The following is a 17,518-nucleotide window of genomic DNA, read 5'->3' as shown; positions in this document are numbered from 1 at the left end:
AAGATTTTGGGCGTAACTCCCCTTACTTTAAGAACCTACTCCAAGCTACCTTTGCTGCAAATGTACTAGTTCCGCATGATATAAAAAATCTTATAGCATGCCTTCTGTCACCCGGAGAATACATGCTGTGGGACAGAACTTGGAGAAAACAATTAAAAGACCTCCTCCAGGTATATCACAGAGATCCCAACAGGGCTCACATAACACTAGATGATCTTTGCGGGGAAGGAAACCTGGTTAAACCCCAGGATCAGGCGAAACAATTACCTGAACTGATTTTAGAAGATATCAAAAGAGAAGCTGACAGAGCTTTGCTCTCAACCCCCTCGGACTCCACTCCCTCTCTAAATTTCTCCACCATAAAACAAACTATCGATGAGTCCTTTATAAAATTCTTCGATAGACTAAAAGAGTCAGTTAAAAAGCAAGTTGGGAATCCAGAAGCCCAAAAGGAGCTGCTGCGTGCATTAGCTATGGCGAATGCTAATGAGAGTTGTAAAAAAGTCCTCCAAGCCCTCCCGCTAGACCCACCTCCTACCCTCGATCAGATGATTGAGGCTTGCACCAAATTAGCATCTCCTGAGGCAGCCATAGCCCAAGCAGTTTCAAAAGGGGTAGCAGAAGCACTAGCAGCATCTCAGAAACCTCCACGGAGATGTTATAATTGTGGGAGTTTTAAACACATTGCCAAAGACTGCCCTGAACCAAAGCGTGTTAAGAGAAATACTAACAAAAATACTGAGGCTGTGCCCCCAGGCTGTCCCTGCCAGCATCACCATCAGAAGGACCAGGGAAACGGACAGTGAAGCGCGGCACGGCTCCGCGCAAGGACACAAATTCTACAGCCGTCTCTCCCTGCCCTGCCACCCCTGCGATGGATGGTAACAGCACCCCACACGGCAGAACAGACAAGAGACTCTGTCTTGTAAGTACTGATACACACCACTTCCGCAATGGAAATCAACAACACATATATGTGGGCTTTGAAAAACCTTTTGACAGGACTGTGGACATTCTAGTAGTCGGGGACACTAAGCATGGTCCACCTGAACTTTTTATTTTACCCGAGGTGCACAAAATAGACCCCAGTGGACAAGTACAAATTTCTGTCTCCTGTAACAACACTCCCTGGTTTCTATCAAAGGGTCAGGTGGTAGCACAAGCTATCATACTACCTGAAAACCACCCCAGGTGCCACAGAACACCTTCCATATGGTGGGCAGAAGTTGTAGGCGCAGATAAGCCCATGATGCATTGTAAACTACACAATGATAAATCCACTGCTTACCTGACGGGGATGGTAGACACAGGGGCCGATGTAACCATCATTTCTCGAGCAGAATGGCCCCAGGACTGGAAGAACAAACCAGCAGGCGGCAGAATCACAGGCATAGGAGGGTCAGCAACTTCCCAGAGGAGTATAAATAATATCATCATAGAAAGCCCTGAAGGACACACAGCCACCATCTGCCCATACGTAATTGACTCTGGTTTTACCCTCTGGGGCAGAGATCTCCTTACCCAGTGGGGGACTCAGCTGGTAATCCCACCTCCATCTCAGGATTTCTAATTGGGGCCACTGGGGTGCGCTCCACCCCGCCCCTTAACTAGAAAACAAACGACCCAGTTTGGGTGACCCAGTGACCCCTAAGCAAAGAGAAGCTCAGCGCTTTAGAATCCCTAGTAAAAAAACAACTCGCCAAAGGTCACATTGTACCATCTAATAGCCCTTAGAACTCTCCTGTCTTTGTCATACGGAAACCTGGAAAAGACAAATGGAGGCTCCTCCAAGACCTCAGGAAAATCAATGAAGTCATTGAAGATATGGGACCCCTACAGCCTGCCCTGCCCTCGCCCTCAATGCTTCCTAGGAATTGGAAGCTTGCTGTCATTGACATTAAGGACTGTTTCTTCACAATCCCCCTACACCCAAGTGATGCTCCTCAGTTTGCTTTCTCCGTGCCATCCCTAAACCAGGAAGCCCCCCAGCGCAAATACCACTGGTGTGTGTTACCCCAGGGTATGAAAAATTCTCCAACTATTTGCCAATGGTACGTGGCTCGCGTCCTGTCCCCTATCCGCAAAGAGTTTGCACGTTCTATCATTCTCCACTACATAGATGATGTGTTGATTTGTGCACCAAATGATAAATACCTGAACTTAACTCTAGAAAAAACTATTCAAGCCATTGAGAAAGCAGAGTTTGAGATCCAGCAGGAAAAGATTCAGCGTACCTGCCCGTGGACCTACCTGGGACTCCGCATCAGCGAACGGACCATCGTACCCCAGCAGCTCACCATCAAAGACAACCCAAGGACACTCCGGGACTTGCACCAACTGTGTGGTTCTATAAACTGGATTCGTCCTCTGCTGGGAATTACTATGCAGGACCTTGCTCCGCTGTTTAACCTCCTGAAAGGCTGTGACCACCTGGACTCGCCCCGAGTCATCACAGAGGAGGCCCGGGAATCCATCGCTAAGGTACAGCTTGCCCTATCTTCTCGCCAAGCCCATCGGACAAGTCCTGAGTTGCCTTTTAATTTCATCGTTCTGGGTGAGTCACCTAGGCTGTATGGACTGATTTTTCAATGGGACACTGCACAAAAAGACCCACTTTTTATAATAGAGTGGATTTTCTTACCACATCAGCCACTCAAAACCATAACAACACGACAGGAACAAGTAGCGCAACTAATCATGAGAGCCAGAGCACGCCTCCGTACCCTTGCAGGGTGTGATTTCACCTGCATCTATCCATCATTGGAAAATGAATCCTTAGCAAACATACTCCAAACAAATGAACACCTTCAAGTTTCTCTGGATAGTTATCCAGGCAAGATTTCAAATCACCATCCAAAACATAAATTATTCAATTCGGCTTTTCATTTGGCCCCAAAAGAACTCCAAAGTCGAACCCCTCTCAAGGCTCTAACTGTTTTTACAGATGGCTCCGGGAAATCCCATGTCAGTCGTGACTTGGAAACATCCCGAAACGCAAGTGTGGGAGCACGATATCCAAATAATCGAAGGCTCACCGCAAATTGCGCAGCTTGCGGCTGCTGTTAGAGCTTTTGAGATGTTCGAAGAACCTATTAATCTGGTAACAGATTCAGCTTATGTAGCTGGGGTAGTCGCCAGAGCAGAACATGCCTGGCTAAAAGAAGTGTCAAATCCTAAATTATATAAACTGCTCTCAAAACTTGTTTTTCTGCTTTCCCACAGAAAGCAGCCGTTCCATGTGATGCATGTGAGGTCACACACCGATCTCCCTGGACCAGTTGCTGAAGGGAATCGGAGGGCAGACGCTCTGGCTATGCCGGTGAAAGCTCCTAACATTCCAGACACCTTTGCTCAGGCAAAGCTGAGCCACCAATTTTACCATCAGAATGTACCAGCACTGATGAGAATGTTCAAACTACCTCGTAACCAAGCAAGGGCAATTGTAGCAACCTGTCCTAGCTGTCAGAGCTACCAAGTGCCATCATTAGGGTCTGGGGTTAACCCCCGGGGTCTAGGCAGCTGTGAAGTCTGGCAAACAGATGTGACCCATGTCCCCCAGTTTAGCAGATTGAAATATGTACACGTTTCTGTAGACACATTTTCTGGAGCTGTTTTTGCATCTGCCCATGCAGGAGAAAAGGCAAGAGATGTTATACAGCACTTTCTCCTTGCTTTTGCTACCCTGGGCGTTCCTGCTGAGATAAAAACTGACAACGGTCCAGCATACATCTCTAACAAACTTCAAGAGTTTTTTAGCTCATGGGGCATCAAACACATTACAGGCATCCCCCACTCCCCTACAAGACAATCCATAGTTGAGAAGACCCACCAGACAATTAAGAGGGTCCTAGACCAACAGCGGGAAGGGTTATTGTGATAATAGCTGCAAGTTCCCCACGCCCCTTTCTTAACGACTGTACTTGTCACCTATTGTCCTGCATTCCCTACTCCGCATAGTCCTAGCCACGCCCCCAGTTTTCCCTATTGGTTCCTGTACCCTAACCCCACGTGGCCCTGGCCACTCCCTCGGGTTTCCCCTATTGGTTCCTGTACTCCTAACTCCGCCCCTATACCTCCCCTGTACCCAGAGGTCACTGGGCCTGTGTGCTGTCCCTGCCCCTCTCTGTTTCCCTATAAAACCCCTTACCCTCTGCCATCTTGCTGTCTATGCTCCACGTGTGTCTATGCTCCACATGTGGCTGTGTATGTGAGGCCTTCGCCCTCGAGGCATCTCTGCCTCGGGGAGGTCGTTGGCCTCTGCTGCACCATGCAAATAAACATATTCCATGGACACAACGCATAGACCCTCCTCGCCTCCTTTATCATCGCTGGTTGTGGAAGCAGATGAACCAGAGCTAGCCTTATGGCTCCCCGGCCGGTGAGAGCGCAGTGTCCAGCCCTGGGACAGAGGGTTTGGAGCACTGAGGTGCTGAACCGGGCTGGGTAGAGAAGCTCTAGGGTAAAGTCTGCTGTAACATCCTCCAAAACCACAACAAAGGGTCAGAACTCAATTCTCCCATTATGAGACTCTGCAAAGCCCTTTTTACAATAAATTTCTTAAACAATTCGTTTGAAGAGCCTGACCCCCCTGTGTTCCGGCATTTTTCCAATTCGACCCAAGCCAAATTGAAAGAACAACCACCAGTGTTAATCAAAGATCCAGAAAGCCATCAAATATCAGGCCCTTTTTCACTAATTGTATGGGGGAGGGGATATGCTTGTGTTTCCACACCTTCAGGACCCAAGTGGATACCAGGAAAATATGTAAAGCCCTACCTCCGACCGTCAGCGACAGCTCCTGAGCAGGCGAAAGATGACACACCAGACACTGACAAAGAAACTCCAGACAAAGAAACCAGTGCCGCTTGGAGAAGACGTCGGCGCAAGATTCCAGCCACGTGAACAGCTATTTGTGCCGCCTTCAAGCAGTTCCCCAAACCCACAAATCCCTTATCTGTTACCCTCATGTGTTTCCCTAACCCACAACCTTATTACCTGTGTCTTATGAAAAAAAAGGGGGTTGAGAGGGGAAAAAGAAAGAAGTAACAGAAAACCATCTTTTAATGATTTTTGCTTGAAATCCCACAGAAAAAAGGACTACCTATACCTCTCTTACCACCATGCCTGTAATTGCCTACCTCTGCATTCTCCTGACCTCCTGCATCCTGTTACCACCAGAGGTTGTCGCATGGATTGTCCCTCAGCCAAAGACCAATATGTGGGTTACATTGGCAAAAGCACTCCAGCAAGACCATATGTGCCTGTCTATGGGCAGCGTCAGTGACCCACTTTCATCATGCCTGGTGGGGATCCCTCTCCACAAAGATGAACTGCCTTTTGCAAACGAGGTGCTCCCCCAGAAAGAAGCTTGGGAGAAATGGGTAAGCACGCTGGCAACAGCACCAGAGGAACCCCACGAATTACTATTATTGGGGTCCTCCCAGGCTACCCTTTGCCTCAAGTTTGTCTTCAGCCCAAAAAGAGGGATGGCATTATCCTGGTCGGAACACCAGAAATTAAGTCATAGTAGAAAAGCAACACCCCAGGGAAAGGTTTACTCTGTCAGTAATTGGTGTCAGGATAAAAAGGTCATCCCAACAGAGTCATCTGTACACCCCAAAGTGCTTCCCAAAGGTATGTTCCTGATTTGCGGGAATCAGGCGTGGTCTGGAATCCCATCCCAGCTGCAAGGGGGACCGTGCACTCTTGGCAGGCTTTCTGTACTAGCATCCAACAAAACCCAAATTCTACATTGGAGAAACCATACTCGATTGGCCCACCAAAAAAGAAATATACAACAATTAGATCCTAATTGTGATAGCGAAATTATCAATTGGTCATCGTCTAAAAGGATTGCTGCATCGTTTTTCCTGCCTGGAGTAGCAGCAGCAAAAGCCTTAGGTGAACTTAGCCACCTTGACTACTGGCTTGGAAAGCATACTAACCTAACCTCGAGTGCCCTCTCTCAACTTCTTGAAGATGAAGAAACCACCAGGCATGCAACACTGCAAAACAGAGCAGCCATCGATTTTCTTTTATTGGCCCATGGACATGGCTGTGAGGAATTCGAAGGACTGTATTGCTTTAACCTGTCATCTCATAGCCAGAGCATCCACGCGATGATACAGAAAATAAAGGATCAAATCAAAGAACTGAAGACAGAAAAAGAAGCAGACTGGATTGGCGATCTTTTCGGACAGTGGGGACTTCAGGGATAGCTAGCATCCTTAGTCAAAAATGGACTGTGGGTGATCCTAATAATTTTCCTTGTTCTAAGCTTGTTCGGTTGCCTCAAAAGGTGTTTAACTAAGCAAGTAGGAGAAGCCTTTCCTTTAAATAAGGAAGGGGGAGTTGTTGGGGTGGATGATACCACCTCAGGAACTGCTGAGGAGCTGAGTGGTTCCAATACAGCAGAACTCCACTAATGGGAGGCTTCTTAGTCCTCCCCTCTGGAGAACACGATGGTTCCTCCCCAAATTATGTAAATCCCCCCAGCTGTAACCGAACCCCTGATTCCATCCCTTCCTCTTCCCCATTGGTTGTGGTGTTCCCCCCGCCTCCTCTCCCCTGACCCTCCAGCCATCCCTTTAAATGTAGACGGCTGGGGTCTCTCGCCCTCTTTCACCCTGGAACTCTTCAGAATAAACCTCTGGAACCTCCAGCTGACTGAGCGCTCTGAGTTCTTTGTCTCTGGTGACGCACGAGTTATCCAACTCCGTGGGTGAGTGAGAATCTGTGCCTTACACCGGCACGGGTGTGAGAAGGGCCTTTCTGTACAGCACCAGAGCAGTGCTGGCTGGAGTGATCTCTCGATAGCCATAGAGACACTTTCGGTAAACACAGAGGCCTGGTTCCACCCCTCCTCCCCCTCCGCGTTATTTGCCTTGTGTTGTTGCCAGAAATTCACTGGTAACAATACTTCCGGTGACCCAAGTGACATTAATGTCGAAATTACCAAGTCTTGTAAAGAAGAGCAAAGTGACTGCTAGTTTAATCTTACCATGGTTAATCCTTTTTATGTAGTGTGTAATTGGAGACCTGAACCTGACCCAAAGACTCAACCAACACTCTTAGGTTAAACTCAGAAATTCAAAATTAATATTGTAGCCAAAGCAAAACAAGATTCCTCCCAAATTAACACTCCCATTCCTCCTAAACTAACACTTTAACCAAAAATTTATAAAGTTGGCCCATATGTAATAAGGAACACGGGCAAATAACAATTGTTTTTTAACCCAGAATGGTCTCTTAAGCGTATAGAATTACTGGTGCAAATTAATTTTTCTAAAATTCAACCATCTTGCTCCTCTCTTTTAAAGACATCTGTCAAGGGCTGGACAACATGGTTACAGAAGCAAGAACCCTTCAGGGGCAGAACATGAAGAGATTTAACTGGAGCGTTGGGAACAGGATTGTGGCAACACAGATTCTTGCCCATGGGAACTTTTCTTCTTTCTATGTTTTATAAAGTTTTTGTGTTTTTGAAACGGTCTTTGGAGATAGGCGGTTCAAGCCTGGCCAATTGGCCTGGGGGAGGTTTTGAATTGGCCCAATCCAAACGGCCCAATGATGTCTATATAAATTGTTAAAATACATAATAAATTCAGAATCCTTTTGATCACCTGAGGCCTCTCGACTCTTCACTCCGCTAGCGGTCCAACAGCGACATCTGGTGACCACCGACGCGTACTGCATGCAACTAAGGTACACCGCCTGTCCCATCCTGAGCCCCCTCCCCCCCCCACCCGCCAGGTAGCGTGGCTCGGTCCCGACATGGCGATGGGTTCTCCCATGCCAAAGGACGAAATTTTGTGAGCCTTTTTGGAGAACCCTTAGGGTGATCCAGCTGCAGGTAGCCCGCGACTTGCTGATGTGGGTCTTGGAGAATACAGTCCCGGGGGTCTGGGACATGGACATGGACATGGACATGGACATGGACATGGACATGGACATGGACTGTTCTTCCTGGCTCAGTGTGGGGAAGTCCCTGTACAAAGAGATGATATTTGGAGACCAGAAAACAATCTCTTCCATGGAACATGGAGGGAAATTTGGGACGCGTTGAAGGGACAGGAATTTTACACTGCAGAGATTGAGGCTTTAAAAGGTCTAGAGTCTGTATATTTGGTCCATGAGCCCTGCACAAAAGACGTGCCGACTCAAACCGACCATGATGTCCCGCAGTCAGCGGCGGATGGAGCCCCAAAGAGCAAGTATACTTCTCCAAATGCCCTTCCCAAACGCATTTATGTCCATCCGAATGAACCACTGCTGGAGATGCTGAAGAAAGAAAGGACACGAGCCGGCTCTGAGGTGCCAGCAGCGTCGGGAGTCCCCCCTCCCCTGCCTCCGCGCAATGGTATGGCCCCGCACCCCCCCCCCCACCCCTGCAAAATTGTGCCGACCTGGCCCTCCCCCGTGGGCCGCCGCTGGGGGTTGCGGCAGCCGAGCGGGCCACCTCGGGAGCAGGGATTGAGAGAGCAGGTGGGGGCGGGACAAAAACATACCTCGGTTCTGTTCAGAACAGCCACAGACTTCGCCGCTCTGCCCCCTGCATGGCACTCGGGTGGGGGTAACTCTAGCATTCTGCCGGGCCCGGGCGCAGGCTCCGAACTTGGTCCCAGCGTGGCTTCCAGTTCCAGCCACCATTTTGGCCAGGCGGGGACTGGAAAAGAAGCCTCCAGCAGGTGGTGCTTCTGCTGTAGGGGATTTGATTGACATTTTGTCTTGGATTGATGTTATGATAATCTTTTATCCCCTATCGTTGGCTTATATGCCCAAGAAAGAAAAAATGTGTAAAAATGTGTGGTCCTGTCTCTTTAACTACACCCAGCCGAAGAGAGAAACGCGAGTTGTTTTGAAAACATTTTCCCCAAGCCTCGCTCCGGGGGAGGATTCGTCGCCCGGCAGAGACTGCGTACTGGAAGGGGGTCGGAGTGAGCTCTGTTCCCGTTTTTTTTTTTTTTTCCCATTTTTTCTTTTTCCTCGTTTAGACCCCTTCTCTTCGATTTGCTTTGCCACCCGGAGACCCAGGAGGGCTAGAGGACAGTAAAGCTCTCCAGGGAGCTCCACCCGGCCCCGGGGGGGAGCGAGGAGGAGAAGGGTTGCGTCTGAGAAAAAGACTTTTTAATCAGGTTGAATAACTCCTTTTCACCTTAGTTTTCCCCTTCCCCTGTGCCTTGCAGGGCACTCTGCGTGGTTTTGTCAAATAAATAGTTTTTTCTTCACTTCCATCTAAGAAGTTCTGTTGTGAGTGAGAGAAGAGGTGTCGAGGCCCTTCGTTCTCAGAAGAGAGAGAGTCTTATCATTAACCCAGAACACGTTTCCACGGAAGCCATGTCGGGACAGGCTTCCTGTGGCTCAGAGGTACGGGCTTTTGAGCCTCAGACAGAGGAGCCTCGTCCATCTCAGCTTTTAAAGGATTTACTGGCCGAAGTGGCCGGAATCCGCCGAGATATGGCGGAGCTCTGCTCACGGAAAGTCCAGTGCGCAGGCTGGACTGGGCCAGAAGTCCCCGCCTCAGGACCCCAGAAGGGGTCCGGGCTTCCTGCAAATGCGGCAGCCAACATGGCGGCCGTGGCGTGGGGACACCCAGGACACAAACAGGTACCGGTCCCTCTGACGGGTTCAGTGGCGGATGCAGCCTTGGCACAGCGCGCTGACACTGTGCCCGCGAGCTTGGCGAATGTGCCTGATAGCGTGCTGGTAAAGCCGCCGTCCTCTTGCCCTTCCCCCGACCCCATCACTGGGCAGTTTTTCGGCGCAGACACGGCATCCAGCCAGACACCGTCCTTCGTGATAGGACTCGCGGATAGCAAGCCTTACGCAGATGACTCAGACAGTGACGAGGAAAGAATCCTCCCTCCTGGGCGGAAACTCGCACTGGCGGCGAGAAAGAAAAAGCATTGGGTTCTGAGCAACCCCTGGAGACGCCGCAGCAGCGTGGGGATATTTAGCCCACGTGACTCCCTGCAGTTCTGGGAATCAGTCAAGCAGGGCACGCTGGATGCGGGAGACTCAGCACTTATAGAGAAAATAGGGATGCCAAAATGACGGGAGGGCTGCAAAACTGCTATGGCAGGTCAGGGTGATGCTAGCTTCCTACAAGGAGGTGCTCAGGCTTTTCCAGTGTTTGTGCCTGGCCCGGACTCAGCGGAGAAGAGCAGGCATGCCTCCATTGAGTGGAAGGTGGCAAGCGACCTGTCGTCCAAAGTCGCAACCCACGGCATGTTGAAGCATGGCTCGCAGAACAAGGCCATGTAAATGGGATTTATATGCACAATCCAGTGTGTGTGACTGACGCTGAAGTGTCTTTCCCAGGAGATAATGAAACATAAAGAGCCAAGAATGTGAACATCATAGAAGAATTATAAACAAGATAGGGAAATCACACAGACAGGACTTTAGCTGATGCTAGGAGAGCGTTATTAGAAGCTTACAGCCAATTAGCAAGTTACCAGCATGTTGTGTGAGCAATGTTTTTGTCTATAATAATGCTTGCTTCCTAAGAATAAATGAAATGGCACTGATATCTCTATGAGAGTGTGTGCTATATTCGGGTGACTCCCAACAATGGCATCTCTTCTCCGTGCATCATGCAATTTCTTAGACTGATAAATAGTGATTTGCTTGCTCCATTTGATATTACATATTTGGCTCAGGTATTGTTTCACCCCATGAAATACAGCGCATTTGAGGACAATTGGAAAATGATGGTTGAAAAACAGATAAAGAACAATATGTCCTTGCCTCCTGAGGACCCTAGGCGCATGATTGGGGCTGACGTCCTCATGGGTAGAGGACATTTCACTAACCCCAATGTTCAAGCTGCTTGGGATCCTTGGATCCTGGAGCAAGCCCAAAAGCTAGGTATGGGAGCCATTGTAAAAACTATAGAGATGATCGCCCCACAAACACGATACTCAAAGATACAGCAGGGGCAATCTGAGCTTTTCCTGACCTTTGTAGAAAAGCAAGGAGCAGCTTTGGAAAAGCAGGTTGAAGATAAGACACTGAGACAGATATTGTCCAAACAGTTGGCAAGAGACAATGCCAACGACGAGTGTAGAAGGATCATCAATGCCCTACTAGGGGATCCTTCAGTCACAGACATGGTACAAGCTTGTGCCAGAGTGCAGGCAGACAGTCATGGGAAATTTGTTTTGGCTGCGTTTCTGTCACCTGGTCAGGAACCCCCTGATCAGGGACAAAACCAGCCCAAAGCTGGGAACAAATGGAAACGAGTCAAATCAAAGCAGAAGGAAAATTCTGAGAAAAAGGGAAATTCGGGGACCGAGACGCCTCAATGTAAGAGGTGTGGTAGGCCAGTTCACACTTCAGACTATTGCAGGTCACAGTACCATGCAGATGGTCGACCCCTGTCGGGAAACGTGAAGAGGGGTGCAAAAAGGGGGATTTGCCCCCCATCATGACAGTTCCCCCAGAACAGGGTGACAACACAGGCCTACCCAGTCAATGTGGAGGAGGCACCAAAGACTCAGCCCGAGTCAGCGCCTACACCGCAGCAACAGTCGTCTTAGAATCTGGCGATGCCCACAGGATTCCCTTGGATGTGTACAGACCCCTAGATCAGGGGATCAGTGCATTGCTTGTGGCAGGGCCTGAGGCCACCAGCCAAGGGATCCTTGTTCTTCCAGAAGTTATAGATGCTGACTTCAAAGGCCAGGTTCACGCTACGGTTTCCACATCAGACCCCCCTGTCACCATTCCTGAAAAGGCTCACATTTCATAATTGTTGCCTTTTGAGTCTTCTTTTCCCAGGGTGGACCAGCAAATTGGAGGAGGTAACAGCACTGAACTGCCGGGACTTCCACAGGTCTACTGGGCTGCTGCCATCTCTAATGAGTCACCACAGATGACATGTACCCTCATCATGCCGAAAGCGCATCCGCATCAAATTCGGATCCGAGGTTTGATCGATACAGGTGCTGATGCAACAATCCTTTCCTCCACTTCATGGCCTCCTTAGTGGCCTTTATCCCCCACGGGACCAAATATCATGGGGCTGGGAGGAACCACACAGAGCTGACTGAGTAAGCGACCTGTGTTGGTGAAGGATCCAGAGGGACACACGGCCTCCATTCAGCCTTATGTCACTCCAGCTCCAATGAACCTCTGGGGACGGGATGTGTTGGCAGCTTGGGGGGTGCGAATCATGACAAACTTTTGATAGGGGTCACTGTGTGCAAGGGCGCACAGTATTCCATGCTATCTCTGCGATGGCTGACCAAAACACCCATATGGGAACCACAGTGGTCCCTGCCAAAAGACAAATTAGTCGCCCTTTGTCAGCTGGTTCAGGAGCAACTGAAACAGGGACACATTGAGCCTTCTACCAGTCCCTGAACACCCCGGTTTTCGTAATTAAGAAAAAATCGGGGCAATGGACACTGTTGCAAGATCTCCAAAAAGTTAATGCAGTGATGGAAAGTATGGGGAGCATACAGCCTGGCATGCCCTCACCTACGATGATTCCCACAGAGTGGGAAATCTTGATTGTTGATTTGAAGGATTGTTTTTTCATAATCCCTTTGCACCCCAATGACAGACCGAAATTTGCCTTTACTGTGCCTGCAATTAATAATGCGGAGCCTGTAAAGAGACTTCAATGGAAAGTGTTACCTCAGGGCATGAAAAATAGCCCAACTATCTGTCAGTGGTTGTCTTGGTTTTGAAAGACAGGTGTCTGCCAAGAGAGGTTGAACCTTCCCCTAGAGCAGAGGATGTGATTTTCTTCCCCTCCTCCCTCTGAATTATTTAATTTTGTAAATCAAGGGCTTTCAGGCAAAGGTATGGGAAAAAGGAGTATCAGTTCTTTACTAGTATCTATAAACAAACAATAACAATAATAGCAAACCACAACTAGAACCAGAAAACCAAACAGCAGATAACGTGAGCTGCTGAACCTTCTCCCGTGTGGTGTAATCACGGTTACAAGCAGCAGGGGCGCTGTTGAGCTCCCGGCCGGCCAGGGCAGGTGCGATGACTCCCGAGCGGCTGTAGGTGGCGCTGTGTCGCAGGGTCAGGTCACTGTCCGGCAACTGCAATGGCGGATGGGCTGAGGAACACGCAGCGCAGCAGGAACAGCTCAGGGCAGCGAGGGAACAGGGCAACAGGAGCGGGCGCTCTCTCTCTCTCCGGCCAGCGAGAATTTCTACAGTCACAGCAGACGCTGCGGTCTCATGCGGCAGAGGGCGGGGGCAGGCAGCAGAGGCAGCCGGACTCTCCCGGCAGCAGCCACGAGGGAACGCAGCCCGGGGGGGGGGGAAACGTGCCCCTCCCCGTGAGGAGAAAAGTTGAATCAAAGCTCACCCAGCCAGGAGGGAAGAGAAGCAGGGCACAGTTGGATCTCCTCTGGTAGCAGCTGGAAAGCCAGGAGCCAGCAGCCTCTACCCTCAGCGTCCGAACCACCAGAGAGCGTGTTCCCCAGCAGCTCTCCCTTACCTTGCCCTGCCCAAAAACCTAGCCTTTGTCTTTTACAAAAGGGCTTGATTGCTCCGAAAATCAGACGATTTGTTGCCTAGTGACAGGAATGGGAAGAAATTCTCAACCCCCAACAGTGGTATGTCGCTCAGGCCTTGTCCAGAATCCGCGAGCAGTTTCCCGAGGCACTCTGCTACCATTATATGGATGATATCCTGGTGGCAGCATCCACCCAGGATGAGTTGTGGAGGTTACAGCCTCAATTGCTCGATGCCTTGCATTCCTATGGGTTGCAAGTGGCTCTGGAGAAAGTTCAACAACAGCCTCCTTGGAAATATTTGGGAGTCAAAATTTTGGATCGAACCATACAACATCAAGAAGTGCAATTTTCAGGCTCTATTAAGACTCTGAATGATGCCCAAAAATTGCTGGGTATCACCCAGTGATTACGTCCGTATTTGGGACTAACCAATGCAAAACTTTCCTCGCTTTTTAATATTTTAAAGGGGGACCCTGATCTAAACTCACCTCGGAAATTGACTCCTGAGGCCCGACAAGTGCTGAATGAGGTGCAGCAAGCTGTTTCTGCTCATCAGGTTTATCGAGTGGACCCCTCTACTGATATCACTGTTTTCATTACTGCTCCAGACCTCCATCCTACAGGTATCATTGGCCAGTGGAACAAACAATGGGATGATCCTTTGCACATCCTGGAATGGGTCTTTTTGCCCCATCAGCCAAAAAAGACAGCACCCACATTGTTTGAATTGATAGCCTGCCTGATAATTAAATGCCGATATCGGTGTTTACAATTGATGGCGGCTGATCCCGCAACGATTGTTGTCCCAGTACCACGGGACAATTTCGAATGGAGTCTTGCTAATAGCGCTCCTTTGCAAAGTGCACTGCAAAGTTTCTCAGGGCAGATTGCTTATCATCTGCCCAGCCACAAATTGCTGCAGCTGGCAAATTCAATCAGTTTTTCGTTGCGGCCAAAGAACAGTCGGGTGCCAGTTCATGAACCCACCGTCTTCACAGCTGGTTCTGGGATAACAGGAAAGGCCATTGTGAACTGGAAGGAGGGATTGGAGTGGCAAGTGCTGAAAAGCCACGAGACAGGCTCTGCTCAGTTGGTTGAATTGAAAGCAGTTGCCATGGCTTTTCAGTGGTTCTCTCAGGTGCCTTTGAATGTGGTCACTGACTCTGCTTATGTAGCAGACATAACCAAACGTTTGGATTGTTCACTTCTAAAGGAACTCAATAATGCGGCTCTGTTTTGGCTATTGCGAACTTTGTGGAAGGCGATTCAGGTTTGAGTGCATCCATATTATATTCTGCACATTCGAAGCCACACCAATTTACCAGGCTTTTTAACAGAAGGCAATGCCAGGGCTGACATGTTAGCCAACCCTGCATGGGTGGCACCTCAGCCTGACAAAATTGCACAAGCCAAGGCATCGCACAATTTCTTTCATCAGAGTGCACATACCCTGCAGAAGCAGTTTCAATTGACGCCAACTGAGGCTCGTGACATTGTCAGTGCTTGTGCTGACTGCCATGGACTCACTGCACCTCTGCCACCGGGGGTAAACCCCAGAGGCCTAAAGGCCTTGCAGTTGTGGCAGACGGATGTGACACACATTCCAGAATTTGGCCGAGTCAAGTATGTGCATGTGTCTATTGACACTTTCTCCTCAGCTATGTGGGCAACTGCTCATACTGGAGAAAAAAGTCATGATGCCATTGCCCATTGGAAATTTGCCTTCTCGGTCCTGGGTGTGCCAGCCACTGTGAAAACCGACAATGGTCCTGCCTACGCCTCGCAGAAGACGCAGCAGTTCTTACACCTATGGGGTGTAGACCATAAATTCGGTATTCTGCATTCTCCTACTGGTTAAGCCATTGTTGTACGTGCTCATGGTGCTCTGAAGTGTGTTTTGGAAAGGCAAAAAGGGGGAATGCATGGGGAAATCGCACAGAGCCGATTGGAAAAAGCTTTGTACACAATCAATCACCTTACAGTGCCACCAAATTTGAATAATCCTGTGATTTTGAACCATTTTCTCTCATTGCAGTCATCAGGTGAGTTGCGCTTGCCTCAGGCGAAGGTCTGGGTATGGAACTGATGCCTGATGGGGTTTTGTCCTTTTTATTTTACTTTTATACTCTCTTTATATATATCCTTTATATATAACCTTTTACCCTTCCCCATTCCTGTACTTTTTACTCCCTGTATCTTAACCCTACATGTTTATCACCCTAGTACCCTTGCCCTGCTCAGAATCCTTTGGGGAAGACGAAACATCCCCACAATCTCAAAAGCATGACGCACCAACCTTGAACAGGGCCCCCATCACTGAGACATGTTTTTTTGTAAACTAAATAGTAATCTTTTTGGGGGGAGGTAATTTTAATAAGGGGGCAATTACTTAATTTTTTAGACTTCTTATTGGAGACTTTTAGATAGGTATTCTAATCTAGGCTATCCATAAATTGTATACGGGGGATATCGTCAGGGCTTGTTCATCGGTGTGCATCTGGGATCCTATTAAACCAAGGTAAAACCCCTTTCCTATACTGTGTGTCTGCGTCTAAAAAAATTTTTACTAGCGATTTAGGGCATCAGAACCTACTTACTAACACCTGGGAAGGCCCGCATGAGCTTGTTGCTTGGGGTCATGGGTATGCTTGCGTTTCCACAGATACTGGGGTACGATGGCTCCCTGCAAAATGCGTCCGTCCTGACCTGCGGCTCCAGAGACAGAACCAGCAACCTCAAAATGATGACCAGAATGCAGAACACCAACTGAGTGATCCTTCTGATGATGGCCAGGACACCGACGATCAGGCAGATGGTCCTTCCACAAGCAGAGACTGAAATTTAAGTTTTTATGGAGTCAGAAAGCAAGGACTTTGAAAGCATGTTTTAACTGAATTATAGAATTGTAATATAGAATTAAGTTTTAGAGATGCATTACCCAGGGTGTTGCTGGAGAGTCTCTCTGTTCACCTTAAATCAGCATCTGGTTTGGACTCTGTTCGGTGGCTGGCCACTGCCGGGCAGACCCCTTATCGGTTTTCCATCTAGGCTCTGTTTGGTAACTGGCCACTACCAAGCAGATCCTTCATGCTGAATTCACAGAGGTTCACAAGCAATGTCTTCTGGTTTTTAAATAAAAAGGGGGAGCTGTGGCAGCACAGATCTTTTCCCACAGGAATTTTTCTCTTTTTCTTCTATGTTTTCTAAGTAAAGATAAAGTTTCATGCTATTGAAACGGCTTTTTGCATACAGGCGGTCAAACACCTTGGCCAATCAATCCCTGGGGGGTGGATGATTTTTGGCCAATTCGAACAGCCTTCTGATGTGTATATAAATCTGTTAATTATTTAATAAAGTAGTTCTTTGAGCACTCTGAAAGGACTCATCTCTTCACTCTGCTATCGGTCAAACAGCGACAGTCACCCACTGCAACTGGTATCCTTAATATATTATGTCACCCCATAATCGTTTTACTGATCTTGGTAGGTATTACCCTTGTGTTATCTGTTATGTTACTTGTTTGGAATTATAGAATGTTAAAGAAGTTATCCATTTTAACCACTTTCTCAAATGTACATGGAAAAGCATTAAGAGATGCTTATCGTAAAAGTTTGTTAGAAGAAAAATCCATTTATTAGTAAAAGAATTCAGTAACTTTATAGGAGAAGGGGGACTGATTTAGGGGGGCTAGAAGTTACTAATTTAGGGGGGCTAGAAGGTAAAAAATAATCTTTTGGAACTAATTTAGGAGGCCAGAGGTTGGATAATAATTTACTAGAAGCTACTTGCTAAAACAATATATCGCTTGCTTAATGGGTTTTGCGCTTTCCAGGCAGAAGGAGAGGATGCAAAGAAGAACGCAGGACTATTGATAAAAATTACTGAGTGTGACTGAACATCCTGCTCTCGGACCCCAGAACTGGCTCAAGTTAGTTCTAAGGCTTGGACTTGGACCAAGAACCAAGGGAGCATGAGCAAGGAAACAAGGTGAAGCACTTATCCTGAGGAAGACTACTAACTTTGTCCCTCATTTTT

At 48.4% G+C, this 17,518-nt stretch overlaps 1 pseudogene; it reads left to right on the top strand.

The window, feature by feature from the left end:
- The first annotated feature begins 4,626 nt into the window (after positions 1 to 4,626).
- Positions 4,627 to 7,815, top strand: LOC146425722 (uncharacterized; annotated as a pseudogene).
- The last annotated feature ends 9,703 nt before the right edge of the window (positions 7,816 to 17,518 follow it).

Source organism: Lichenostomus cassidix, chromosome W, assembly GCF_008360975.1.
Source record: "Lichenostomus cassidix isolate B80296 chromosome W, HeHo_3.0, whole genome shotgun sequence".
NCBI classification, from domain to species: Eukaryota; Metazoa; Chordata; class Aves; order Passeriformes; family Meliphagidae; genus Lichenostomus; species Lichenostomus cassidix.
Note: the sequence above shows the minus strand (reverse complement) of the source record. Positions and strands in the feature narration are given on the sequence as shown.